The 13,769-nt window shown below is 49.4% G+C and overlaps 1 protein-coding gene across 1 annotated transcript in view; it reads left to right on the top strand.

Moving 5' to 3' along the window:
• The first annotated feature begins 818 nt into the window (after positions 1–818).
• The window catches only part of LOC116817868 (2'-5'-oligoadenylate synthase 3-like), a 209,185-nt gene continuing 196,234 nt past the window's right edge, over positions 819–13,769 (top strand). The window contains 1 exon segment of the mRNA XM_075060095.1: positions 819–869. The gene's annotated coding sequence lies outside the window, so the exon portion shown is untranslated.

The raw sequence follows: 13,769 nt of genomic DNA, 5'->3' as shown, positions 1-13,769 counted from the left end.
GCTATTAAGAAAGAGATAGAAAAAAAAAATATTGTAATGCTGCTATATGAACCCATGGTGGACCCACACTTTGGATATGTAGTATTAGGATTTTATGTTCTATGTATTTTATATAATTTAGAATGAAGTATAAAGTATAATAATGTAGCATGTATTAAATGTATTGATATATGATATGATTTGACCATATTCTGCCAGCCACCCTTTCTGAAAGCAGAAAGGAGTGGCCTAGTGTGCCAGAATCTTGTGTCTGAAGCTGATTTCAAGGCAGTAACTGCTTTGTTGTAGGTTTAGCATTTTGCAGTAAGTAAAAGAACACCATAATTGTTTTCTCCTGCATTGCAATTTGATGTTCCTGTTCAAATGCTTTGTGTAAATCAATCCTGTTTTGTGTGTGTGACTGAGAAATGTGTGTGTTAGAAGATAACTGTGAAGGCCATCACCGGAACAGATGTTCTAGGGAGGAATCGAGGACAGATGTAAAGGCACCAGGAGATTGCAACACGCCCCTATAGAGATGTCAGAGGAGGGCAGATTGATAACTCTAAAAGATGTGGCTGGGACAAGATAGCTGTGATCAAAACCAGCATGGGGTTTCTCCCTGAGAGACTGATAAAATAACAAGATAAAGGATGAGAAGAACAATTTAAGAAAACAAGCACTCATCAAATGACAATTGATTACAGCACAACAGTGCAAAACTCATTCATCCCAGTGAAGGAAAATCACTATATTAACAGGGGGCCTTGCCATGAAACTTTGGGTTTGTCCTGCCAAGACTTCCCTGGAGCATCACGACCGAGAGAACCTGGCTTCTGCTACCTGTGATCAACCTTGCTGGCCACTAGATTGATCCGGACTCTGGACTGGTAACTATAACATTGACTGGCGCGCGCGCACGTGCGTGTGTGTGTGTGTGTGTGTGGTGCGATCGAATGCATATGCTAATTGTTGTATCCCCGATAAACACGGCCTATGCCTTTTCCCCTGAAAAAGATTCCATGTGTTTCTTATAAGCCTAACAGATATGGTATCTTTCTCTGGTTGCCTGTAGCGGGGTGGTCTCCCCGCTCCGGCCCAGAGAGGGTTAAAGCAGCCCTGGAGAGGGCTGTGGCAGAGAGAGGCTGGGCTGATTGGCAAAGCAGCCACAGCTGTAGCCAGAGCTATCAGGTCCCAGCTGGCCCTTATAAGAGGGTGGTGGGCCAGAAGGAAAGGACAGACACTCTGTCTAGCTTCCTTGAGAGAGAAGGACCTGGCTGCCTGTGAGCTGAGCAGGGTACCTGAGGTGGAGCAGTGCTGGGGAAGGGCAGAGGGAGCTGGGGATCTCCAGCCTGACAAACCCCTAGGCTGCAGGCCGAGTTAAGGGCCCACAAAGGTACTGGGGCTGCAGAGGGCAGCGCAGAGGCAGCTGGTCCAACCCCCCTTGCCGATGATGAGTGGTTTACAGACTGCAGTTTGCCCCAGGAAGCAGGGGCTAGACTATGACTGGCAGTAGCCACTGAGGCAAGGTGGGGACAGAGGGTTGGGGGTTCCTCTAAGTGGGGAGACCCAAATTGTAGATTACTGTAGGGGGTTAGAACTCAGAAATAGAAGGGCACCGGGTCCGGGAGGGACACGGGGGCCAGCGGCAGGTGAGATACTGGCCTGCAGAGGGCACTCTGGGCTGGAAAGAGCTTATTACTGAGACAACCAGCAGGAGGCGCTGCGCTGATGAGTCATCACCCCCCCACATTGCCCCATCCCAAAAATGGATCACACTGGCACAAGATGTTGTGATGGCTGAAAGTACAAAGGGTTTAAAAAAGACTGGATCAGTTCATGGAGGACAGGTCCATTAAGGGCCAAGATGGGCAGGGATGCAACCCCATGCTCCGAGAGACTCTAAACCTCTGACTGCCAGAAGCTGGGACTGGAAGCCAGGGAGGGCTCACTCCATAAGTGCCCTCTTCTGCACACTCCCCCTGAAGCTCAGAGACAGGATACCGGGCTGGGTGGACCATGGTCTGACCCAGTATCGCAGCCCATATGTCCTTACGTCCCACTGCCTGTTAAAAGGGAGTCTTTACACCCCCTTCCTGTTGCCGTTTGAGCAGGATTTTTTGTGCATCTGCACCTGGAGGGAATGTGCTCCTTCCGGGCCCCTCAGGACTGTGTTAAAGCACTGCTGAGGCTATGTGATGGGACATTCACTCCCCACCCACATACCAACCCTGAAAGGGTTAAGGAAGCTCAGGTCAGCGTGCTAGGTACCACATGTGGGGCTTAGACTGGAGGCAGGACCCCTGATTGGAGGATGAAGCTCAGCTGAGCAGGTGTGGGCTGGGCTAGTATAAAGCCAGGAAGTTGGCAACAGAAAGGAAGGCTGCAGCCACCCTCTGTGCATTAGAGAGCGAAGGAGGGAACCCAGGGGAAGAGTAGGCCCCTGGGAGCCTGGCCCTGAGGGAAGGGTGGACCCTGAAGAGCAGGGTGGAGAAGAGGGCCTGCCTGAGGTGTGTAGGAAACGGCCCAGAGAGTGAGCAGAGCTTGGCTGCATGTTGTAGGGTCCCTGGGCTGGAACTCAGAGAAATGGGTGGGCGCTGGGTCCTCTCCCAGCCACTGAAGGAGTGGCATTGCCTGGTCAGCAGGTCCAATGTGACCCTGCGCTGGAAGGGGAACCCCATTGTGAGCTGGCCAGAGGGTTGAGTCGTGAAGAGGAAGCTGCAGCTCCTGGAGGAGTGGGGAGGGCTGCAGAGTGCGAGAGAGGGCACAGGGGGAGAGACCACAAGGGGAGGCGTCGGACCTGGAAGAGCGCCAATCCCCAGAACCGCCAGGAGGAGTGAGAACGCTGAGACGGGCTAGCATGGCACAGGGATCCTCATGTGGGCTGGACCAAGCCATGGTAGAGCTGGCTCAGCAAAACAAAGCAAATGTGCCCCAGCCCTTTCCCTGGCTTAAGGAAAGGTTGGTCCTGCCCGGTGCTAATCCGGCTGGTCTCCAGAAGTGCTCCAACCCAGGTGGTGCCATATGATGGAAGGGGCCCTTTGAGTCTCATGGGGGCGGGGGGGATTACATGGTGCAATAGCTTGTCCACAGCTAGTCCCTGCCTCGCCACTGCTGCTAACTTTGCCCTGAGGTGGGGGGTGGGTGTATAAACCTGAGGCATAACCCTAAGTATAAGAAATATACATACTGCCACTGAAAGGTTGGCCGACCCCCTGCAAGCCTCCCCTGCTGCATTCCCCCCTTCCTGCCCTCAGCAATGCAGAGTGGGTTTCATTCTGGAGCTCTGGTCCCCAAGGTACACAATACATTCAGACCTTACAGCAGTCATGGCCGTATTGCTGATTAACCACAGCACCATTTGACATATGAAGGAAAAACCCCATTCTAATGACCCCGTATTTCCCCAATAAGTCCAGGTCAAATCACTGTCTCGGGCTCTCCTGATCCATACGTTCACCCTCTGGAGGGTGACAAACCCAGCCTGCCTTTGGCCCTTCGATGAATTGCCTTGGGGCCTCACTCCAGGAGAGAGATTCCCACTGGAGCTATCTGGCCCTTCAGCTGCGAGCTGCTGCTGGAAGTGCCTCCTAGGGCTCTAGCTGGCTTTAAATATGAAGCCCCAACAGGGCAGGAAGGCCACCGCTCCACTCCTTGAACTGAGGGGCCTTCCTGCTTGTGTTCAGTCCCACTGGTTTCACTCAAATTGCTTTCAGAAGGGGGATGCCCGACAAATCTGTTTCCTGGAAAGAAAGTCTGTGTCTCAATGGTTTGTCTGCTTTTCATAATGCCTCGCTTCTCTCCCTGCTCAGCTGCAAGGGCAGCATCTCTGCACTAGGATCCACCCTGCGGGAGCTGAGTGGGCTGTCTCTCTGCTAGTGGCAGCCTCTCCTTTGCTATCTTCTCCCATCCTCTTTCTCTTGAATTCTCAGCAGTCCTCCTTTCCCATCACCAGCTGTTCCCTCCTGCTGGACCTTCACCACAGTTCCCATTTATACAAGGAGCGGGCTGGCGCTTGTTTCCCCTTTGGCTTCCCTCTAAATTCTGGCTCTTTAGCTTCTTAGAGTAGAGAACAGATCTTCTGTGACTTGTGCAGAGCTGAGCTCATTGGCAGTGCTAATAACCCTGCTCAGGATGCCGGCTGTATAACTGCAAATCACTGGGCAGTGCTGCTCACTGGTTAGCCCTGCAGTCGGTATTGCTTTCACAGAGCTCACAGAAAACAGGAAATTGGCCACATGCTGTAAAAGCCACCAAAGCTCCCCAGAAAAACATGAAATCCCCGTGTTTCACTTGCTGCCTATGCACAGAGCTAGGCCAAGGGAATGTGCGTGCGTGGCAGTGCCTGTCTTGCAGAGGAAGGGCTGGAGTCAGGTGGGACTGGCGCTCTCATGCTGAGATTGCAGACCAGACTGCTGAGAACAGGAGAAGAGGGCAGCCACAGCCCTTCCCCACAAGCCCTAGTGGAACTGCACTATTGCTATTTATTGATGGGTCCCTGTCTCCTGGCCATCACAGGAGAACACTGGGCAAGGACATAGGCAGAGAGAAGAACAGGGGTAGGCAACCTATGGCACGTATGCTGAAGGCGGCACGCGAGCTGATTTTCAATGGCACTCACACTGCCCAGGGCCTGGCCACTGGTCCAGGAGGCTCTGCATTTTAATTTAATTTTAAATGAAGCTTCTTACTCATAGACTCCTAGACTTTAAGGTCAGAAGAGACCATTATGATCGCCTAGGCTGGCCTCCTGCGCAATGCAGGCCACAGAATCTCCCCCACCCACTCCTGTATCAAGCCCCTAACCTATGTCTGAGTTACTGAAGTCCTCAAATTGTAGTTTGAAGACCTCAAGCTGCAGAGAATCCTCCAGCAAGTGACCCGTGCCCCATGCTGCAGAGGAAGGCGAAAAACCTCCAGAGTCTGTGCCAATCTGCCTTGGAGGAAAATTCCTTCCCAACCCCAAATATGGCAATCAGTTAAACCCTGAGCATGTGGGCAAGACTCACCAGCCAGCACCCATTTTAAAAACCTTATTTACTTTACATACAACAATAGTTAATTATATATTATAAACTTATAGAAAGAGCCCTTCTAAAAACATTAAAATGTGTTACTGGCACGTGAAACCTTAAATGAGAGTGAATCAATGAAGACTCGGCCCAGCACTTCTGAAAGGTTGCCAACCTCTGGAGAAGAATCTGTGGTAACAGCTTAGACAGACTTCACTTATTTTTATTTCCTCCATCTCCAACGGCAAGGTGTGTGCTGCACTGAAGGACTCCACAGAATCCAGCCACCTCCTCATCAGTCTGGTGCTTCTCTGGCTGCTCTGTGCATCCGTGCAGGGCTCTTTGTGCACCAGAATGTCTCCCAGGCTTAGAATGTTACAAAGCACCTGGACTACTTCCTGTGGGTTTCCACGACAGCCCTGCTCTGGCTGCACAAAGCAGGAGATGCTCCCTGCTGGGTTGAGCCACAGCGTTGCCATGCAGCTTGGATGCACGTCACTCAAGCCACCTGTGATCTGTGAATGTACTTTGGATCCAGCATCATTACCGAGTTGCTCATTAACTGCAGATCCCTTTTCCAAACCGTAAATGGGGAAGCTGCTTGCCCGGTGGATGGGGATGGAAAATGGGCAAAAACTTTAGAGCTGCAAGTGACTCAGTGCGTTGGTATATTGTATTCTCAAATATTTATTTTTATGTGCTTGTAAATTTTTCTATAAAAAAAAGTATTGTAATTGGCCAATACTCCACTGAATCTAAATATTTAGCTCATTGCTTCCGTCCACTGCTTTCAGAGATTTGATGCTTTGCTGATTGCACAGCTCTCTCCCTGAACTCCACAAGGTTCCCCCACCCACACTGCACTCGCCAGTGTTTACTGATGACTCAGGCCTTAAAATGAACAACCTCCAAACAAGCAAGCAGCAAGAGAATGAGGAGACAATTTGTCCCTGGCTAATCCTCAGAAATGTTTCTGCATCTGGCAATCTCTTCTAATGAGAGTGGTGGAGATGGGGGGGCTTGTGCATGGGAAAAGGCTGGGACAAAGAGACTGTGTGTTGGTTATGGAGAATTACACCGTAAATCTATACCAGATACCTGCTACCCAGAACCCAACCAATACCAGATGGATTTTGGGAGGCAGTGGACTTGCTCAAGGTAAAGCTTATCCCCAAGGGTTCATGAGTGAGGCTGCCCAGAGGCTGACTGCATTTGTAACACTGTGGGGACACCTGAGTGCACTTGCATTCCCTTTGGATTGGCAGATACACCAGCAGTTTTCTAGTGTTGCTGGGATGAGTGCCTGAGGGCTTGCTGGAATGAAATGTGATTTTCATTTTTAAATGGCATTCTAGTACATAACAAGGGGTTGGACCAATGCATGGAAGATGTAAGAAAAGCACTTGAGAGATTGCAAGCCTATGGGGTCATATTAAATCTTGGTATGTCTGATGACTTCCATACGGATCCTGACTGCTGGGGAGTTTATATAGAGTGGAGCAGTTGGAGCTGACCCTTGAGATATGATGGCCTTTCAAAGTGTGCAGCGAGAGACCCAGAAGAGCCCAAGAGATACAGTCACTAATAGATGTCCTGGGCTACGCCCATGAGGCCAGGACATCTATGTATTGCATTGATAAACCCTTTTGTGAGCTTTTGAAAGGACCTAATGAATAGAAGAAGAGTCAGAAGACAGGAAACGGAGACATTTACACTTACGTGTGGTCCAGAAAGTCCATGGGACAGAAACCCAGTAAGAGACCTTGGGGCATCTGGTGAACAGTTTACAGGCACACACAACTTCCCATCGCTGCCTATCACCACTTCAACCAGCCATTTATTTTGCACACCAGAGCTTCTTCCAAGGGGCTAGTGCAATGCTGTGTCAGTGGCCAGGGGATAGCTTGTAACAGTCTACAGGTTATGATCACTTACCCATGCTACAGCTAGCAGTCAGGGCACTTAGAAGCCTGGCTTTGAAATGGGCTGTTTCTGGACAATTGAGGGTGTGTTTCTCTACCCTCTTTCATCTACAGAGACAACAGCCCCATCACATATGTCATCGCTATGGCAAAGCTCAATGGCCCGGACTTATAGTGGGTGCCAGAACTAGCAAATTTTGGTTTGCAGAAAGAGGCCTGGGAAAGCCAACATCAGTGCAGACTTCCTTCCCCAGACATTCCTGAATATAGAGGGACAGATCTTGCAGAGCACCCAGGAGTGTTCAGGGGCTACTCATGATTGATATATACAAGCCCAGCAAGAGGGGAAAGTTCACTGGGTACCTGAAAAGGAAGAAGGAAGGGCTGATGCCCCTCACTCTATTCCCCCTGCCCCATTAGCCAGTTGGTAGGATACAGGGGGAGAAGCCCTACCCTGAGGGAGGAGTTTAGCTGAGGAGCTCAGCAGGACATGGAGCCATGAGGAGAACCCGGCTATAAGACACCTGATACGAGACTAGGGCAGAGTTAGGATTAGGAAGGGAGAACTCCCATACAGACTGGTAGGATTCAAACCCCAGTGTGTGCTACATGAACCACATGGGCCATTGGACTGACACTGTTTACATGAGAACAGGGCTAACTTCAGGAGTGACCGTGGATTTCATTCAACAAGAGAGAGGGTCTCTTGGCTCTGGGGGAGGAGGAAGAAGGAGATCGTTATGTTAGCAATGTGTGTGTGCATTAAATGGAAAACACCCTCTGGTCAGGAAAAGCACCCATGCAAAGCATTCCCACAGCACCCCCTTGCCGCTCCTCCACACTGAGTATCTACATGTCGCCAGGATGCGGGTGGGGAGTGAATCCACTTCCGTGATAACAGCCGGTCAGATCGGTCAGTGGGGCAGCGATTTGGCTGTAGTGTGGTACAAATCGCCTGTAGTACCCGGCCAAGCCTAAGAAGGATTGGACCTGTTTCTTTGACTTTGGGACAGGCCACTTTTGGATAGCATCCACCTTGGCCTGTAGGGGGTTTATGGTTCCTCAACCCACCTGGTGTGTAATTGCTGGAAATGTTCAAATGGATATCTTTGAATTCAGACGTGATTTCACTATTTTCTTATACGCAATAACCTGTATTGTCATCTATTGAATGCAGAGTTTATATCTTATGTTCGTTTTCTTTCTTTTTTTTTATATAAAGTTTCTTTGTAAGACTTGTTTGACTGTTTTTCTCCTTCTGGTGTTAAGGAACCAAGGGGAGGGAATGTCTGGTCTTTGTGTTAGAGTCTACGGAGGGTAAGCTCTGCACACCAAGGGGTCTGGGTGGAGACGGAGAGAGATAGGATATTCTCGTTCCTTGTATTTGGGGTTTGTCTCTTTTGTGGAATAAAGGAGACATCCATCTTGTATTGTGATGTAAAGAGAATTCCTCAATTACTCTCAGGTTAGCGCGAGAGGAAAGCCTTGCTTGGCGTGGGAGAGGGAGGAGGAAGGGAAGTGTTTATTTTCCTTTGTGGGAGCATCAACTAGCATCTGAGTCTCTGGGTTCCCAGGAAGGCTTTTGGGGGGCCAAGTGCTAGCAGGCACTGGATTCGGTTGGTGGCAGCGAGATTAAGATCCAAGCGGTAATTAAGCTTGGAGTTATAGCTAAGCACCCAGATTGGATCGCAGCCACTCCTTGGAAAGGGCCTCTTCTCTCTGCGGTCGATCGTCGAAAAGAACCAGAGCTCTTTATATCTTTTTTTATGAAATCGGAATTATGGTATGGTATTGATCGCTCATACGTTACAATAAAGCCACTAGGTCGTATACACACTTGAATTACGAATTGAATTACGCGCGGCGCTCGGGCCGACTCTAATAAGAACAGAACAAAGCTAAGAAATTATTTGGTGTTGTAATTGGAGGCTTAAGAATAGGTGCAGCGACGGGAAGTAAAGTACGACATAGAATATTTTCTTTTTCCCACGGTTAGGGTTTACGCATGGTGGTTTAAAAGGGCGAATTTTTTCTGTCTTGCTAGCTTGGCTTGTGCATTTTAAAGCAAGGAGACATTAAGGTCTTTGTTAAACAACAGAAGCTCTCCAAGTTGGGAATGTACCCAGCAATCACACAGCAAATAAACTGGTTTTTTTCTTAGTTAAAAAGTAGCCAGAGAAAGAAAAAGGGACACGACTACTAGCTGTCTTTTTCACTGTTGCCAGGAAACAAGGAGCCAGCAGTTCAGACATAAACACAAGGGCACCCCAACACAAGAAAACGGGAAACATGACTGTCCAAAGATGCCCTAAAGCAGACGAGCAGACTAGAGGCAGAGGACACAAATAAAAGAGACGCACATCACAGCGACACCATGGAAAAAAAATAATCCAAGAGCTGGAGCCTGAGAGAAAAGAAAAAGGACACTGCTTACAAAAGAGAACAACAGCAAGAGGAAGCCTACAAACGAGAGCAAGTCAGCCAAAGAGCGCAGAAAACAAGAGATGGAAAAGGTACAACCAACAGAAGGCAGACACAAGAATGCAGCCTTGCCAGAGATAGATGGAAAAAACAGAAGTAGGCCCACCGCGAGCGCTTTGGAAATAGAACAGGCTAAGCATCAGAATGCAGCCAATCCTTAATCACCCGCGCCAGTTGTTGTCAAACGCACAAAAATTTTCACCAACTGACAAGGCAGGTGATTGACACTGAGGCCTCTCTCCAAGAAAATTTTTGAAAGAGCCTGCATTGGGTAAGACATTCTCTCCTGGAAAGACCCAGTCATGGTAGAGCGAGAGGTCACACCTCCAGTGGACCCTTAGCAGGAGGTGGCGGACTGAAGATTGCAAAGGACCAATGAATACGATTTATAAGACTGTTTTCAAACAAAGACCAGATAAGAATGGGCGATAACCCCGGATCATGCCATCGTGCGTTCGAACACAAAGTGGAACCAGATGGGTCACTTTACTCTCAAATACGCTACTAAAGTTGGAAAGACATTAGCCCTGGATATAGGACCAAGGTCAATCCATTGATTGATGCACCTCCTTCTAATAAATAGGAGGAATTTCCTAGAGATGGTGTTCTGAGACATCAACACGGTGGGATGCCAAATAAGATGGAAAACCCAAAAATCTCACAAAGTGGGGGAGAGTGGGTAGCCAGATGGATGGTAAGTGAGCAGAAAGTCAAGAAAGCTACTGTAAAAGGAGAATGCAAATCCCCAGGGCAACCCGACAAATAAACCCTACACAAAGTACCGAGGGGCACACCACAAAACCACCAACCTACAACCCAAGGAAAGCGACACAGACAACTCTAGTCCTTCTCCACCTCACCAGTCTCCAGTACCTTCCCTCAACCAGGACCCGTGGCAGCTTGGAAGATGCTATATGTATGAGCTCGAGCATATAAAGGCAACTGCCAAAGAACCCACCCGGGTGCAAGTCATTACACCACATCACAACCAAAGATCCCCAGCCGGATACCTCCAAAATCCCTTGAGCGAAGGGAAAATTTGAAAGGTGGGCGGAAAGGTACCAGGTGGAGAGACGCCAGGGGCACAAGTGTCAGCTATCCCACAATCCCTTCATGATCCACACTCATCGAACCCAAAGGCCAAAGTGACGCATTACCTTCATGTCACATACTGTGGACTTTTGCCTAAGCGAACTGCCCTTCCAGTAAAAGGCTGGGTCAGGAATGTGGACTTTGCCAGTCTATGACATTATTCCATCCCATGCTAACTGAGGGAGACTTGGCCAACCCAGGTGAAGCGGGCCAAGTAGAGTAGGAAATGGTTAAATGCAGCCAAACCAGGCAAGCTTTCACGACCCATTCTGGTCCTGAGCCGTCCCAGGGAACCGTCTGTGTTACCAGAGACACAGACAGAGGTAGTGGACCCGGATCCGATGCCAACGGCTGAACCAGCCACAGCACCTCCAGTCCCAGGACCGGGAACTGGAATCAGCCAACCAGCACCACAGCCCAGCAGTTGCAAACCACCATCTTCAACCTCACATCAGAGGGTCCACCGAGGCCTAACTGGCAAGCAGAGCAAGACAACATCGAAGAGGCTCAGCCAGAGCCTGAATATACCACCAGTGCACCAAAGCGCGAGTGGTTCGACCGGCAACGAAACAACTCCATCAACCTACATCACTTCCAGAGGGACCAAGCCCAAGTCCACCATCTGAAGAAAACTGGTATCCCCAGCCTCAAGGGAACAGTTCCAGACTGAGCAGGAAGCAGATGACAGCCTTCAGAAAGCTTGCGTGGCGGCACGGAGCACCGCACTGCTCTCAGCTCTTCAACTGATCCGATTTGTTAATCGACCAAGGAACTTTAGACAAGGAAATTCTTCTGTGGACACCAAGGAAGACATGGCAGCCGCACAAACGTTGGGTGGTTCAACTAAGAAGGGGAAGTTTTAAGCTTTAGCCCATGAACATCCCAGGGCATGCTGGGGTGAACAAACGCAAAGACAAGGTTGGGGAAGTCCTTCACATGGGAGGGATGGCAGGATTCGCCCCAGTATCTGCTCCGTCTTCGTGGTGTTGCCAAAAGAGTGGGAAGCCCCAAGATCGGCAAGGCCCCTCTCCAAGCCCACTCCCATAACTGAGGTCCCATTCAGCAAGTACTTGTGGATATTCCTGGGTCCTTCCAAGAAAGACCCTACAGGGAAAGCAGTACGACTGACTTTCATGACTTTGCTAACGATGCGGAAGCAGTACTTTAGGCAACACAGGGTAAGAGTGTTGTCCAGGCCCTAATCATGCTTTTTGCCAGGGTAGGTTGGTCCCTCCGATACCCTTACAGATTCAGGATCCAATTACTGGCAGGCACCATGAAGACCTTGGGACAACTCATTGGGTGAACACTTGTTGCCCACCCGTACCACATCAAACAAATGGCCTGGTCGAAAGGTTAATGGCACTTGGGGGCCCTGATTCGTAAATTCGTGAAATAATACTCCATGACTGGGACTAGTGTTGCAGCAGTTCCTCTTGCTAAGGCTGTACTATATCCCATTAGGGTTTTCACCCTTTTGAACGATGTATGCCAGAGTAAGGGCATTACAGTTGTGAAGACAATGGGAGGGGTTTACACACCTCTCCAGGAAACTAACATCTGGACTTTGTAAGCAACTCAAACCCCCGACACTCTTAGCCCTTGCTAGAGAAAACCTAAAGGAGAACTCAGGAAAGAGGCAAAAGGCCTGGTATGATAACATACCAAGAGACCGTTTCCTTCAAGAGAGAAACCAGGTATGGCTTGAGGCACAACAGGCGAAAGCATGGAACATCATGGGAAGGGCCATGTCACGGTCCAAGAGTGCCGGGAGCTGTTTAACTACCTCATAGCATTTCCCAATTCCTCACAAAACCCAAAGTGTACATTTAATCTCTCAAGCCATTTTATTCTCACAGACTTACAGGTTTGTCAAGTTTACAGTCCAGGGAAGGAGATGACGCGAGTGGCCTGTAGTGTCTACTACGAGAGAAAAAGGACAGTGGCGTGGAAGAGGTGAACCTCCAACACCCGGAACGTCTGCAGGCGGCAAAAATCAAGGAAGCTGTGTACTAGCTTCGCGCCATTGTTCTCAAGCCACTGCCCGGGACGGAACTGAAGAAGGCATACCACTGCCATTGACACAGGTAATGCTCACCAATTAAAACACCACCTACCGGTGTCTCCTCACAGCCCAAGCTCGCTATAGAACGGATAGATCCCAGAAACAGCTACAGATGGGGTATAATCGCTCATCTACCAGTGATGGGCACTCCAGTGTTCTGGTACTCAAACCAGATGGGGAAATGATTTTGCGTGGACTACCTGTAAGCTAAAAATGCGGTAACTCGTCCCGAAACTATCCAATGCCACGCACCGAGAGCTATTGGACGAAGTTGGACGTGCCAGTTCATCTCTACAATAGACTTAACCAAGGGGTACTGGCAAGTTACCGCTAGATGAACCTGCCAAGAAAGGTCTAGCATTCATCACCCATGCGGGGGTATATGAATTTAATTACTTCCTTTCAGGCTGCAAAATGCAAACCCGCACCTCAGAGGCGGTAGGATGGTCTGCTAGCAGGACTGGGAGAATCTGCAGTTGCCTATCTCGATGATGTGGCCATTTTTTCAGACTCCTGGCCCGAACACCTAGTATACCTGGAAAAGGTCTTTGAGCGCATCAGGCAAGGCAGGACGTAACTGTTAAGGCCAAAAGTGCAATCGCCAAAACAGAAGTGACTTAACCTGGGACACCAGGTGGGTTGAGGAAACCCATAAACCCCTACAGGCCAAGGTGGAATCTATTCCAAAAAGTGGCCTGTCCCAAAGTCAAAGAAACAGGTCCAGATACTTCTGTAGGCTTGGCCGGGTACTGACAGGGCGATTTGTACCAACAACTATCAGCCAATCGCTGCCCCACTGACCGATTTCTGAACCGGCTGTTATCACGGAACGTTGGATTCCACTCTCCCCCACCCGCATCCTGGCCGACCAATGTAAGATACTGCAGTGTGAAGGAGGCGGCAAGGGGGGGTGCTGTGGAATTGCTTTGCATGCAGGGTGCTTCTTTTTTTTCATTTCCTGCCAAGCAGGGTGTTTTTTTTCCATTTAATGGTTGCAACAACATTGCTTAACATAACGATCCTCCCTTCTTCCTCTCTCTCCAGAGCAAGAGACCCTCCTTCTCTTGTTGAATGAAAATCCCAGCACGGTTCACTCCCCTGAAGTTAGCCCGCCTGTTCTCTCAATTGTAAACAGTGTCAGTGCGTTCCCCAATGCCCATGTGCGTTTATTGTTAAAGCACACACTGGGGTTTGAAATCCTACCAGTCTGTAGGAGTT

The sequence above is a fragment of the Chelonoidis abingdonii genome, chromosome 22 (genome assembly GCF_003597395.2).
Source record: "Chelonoidis abingdonii isolate Lonesome George chromosome 22, CheloAbing_2.0, whole genome shotgun sequence".
Taxonomy (NCBI): domain Eukaryota; kingdom Metazoa; phylum Chordata; order Testudines; family Testudinidae; genus Chelonoidis; species Chelonoidis abingdonii.
This window is presented reverse-complemented; position numbering and strand designations above follow the sequence as displayed.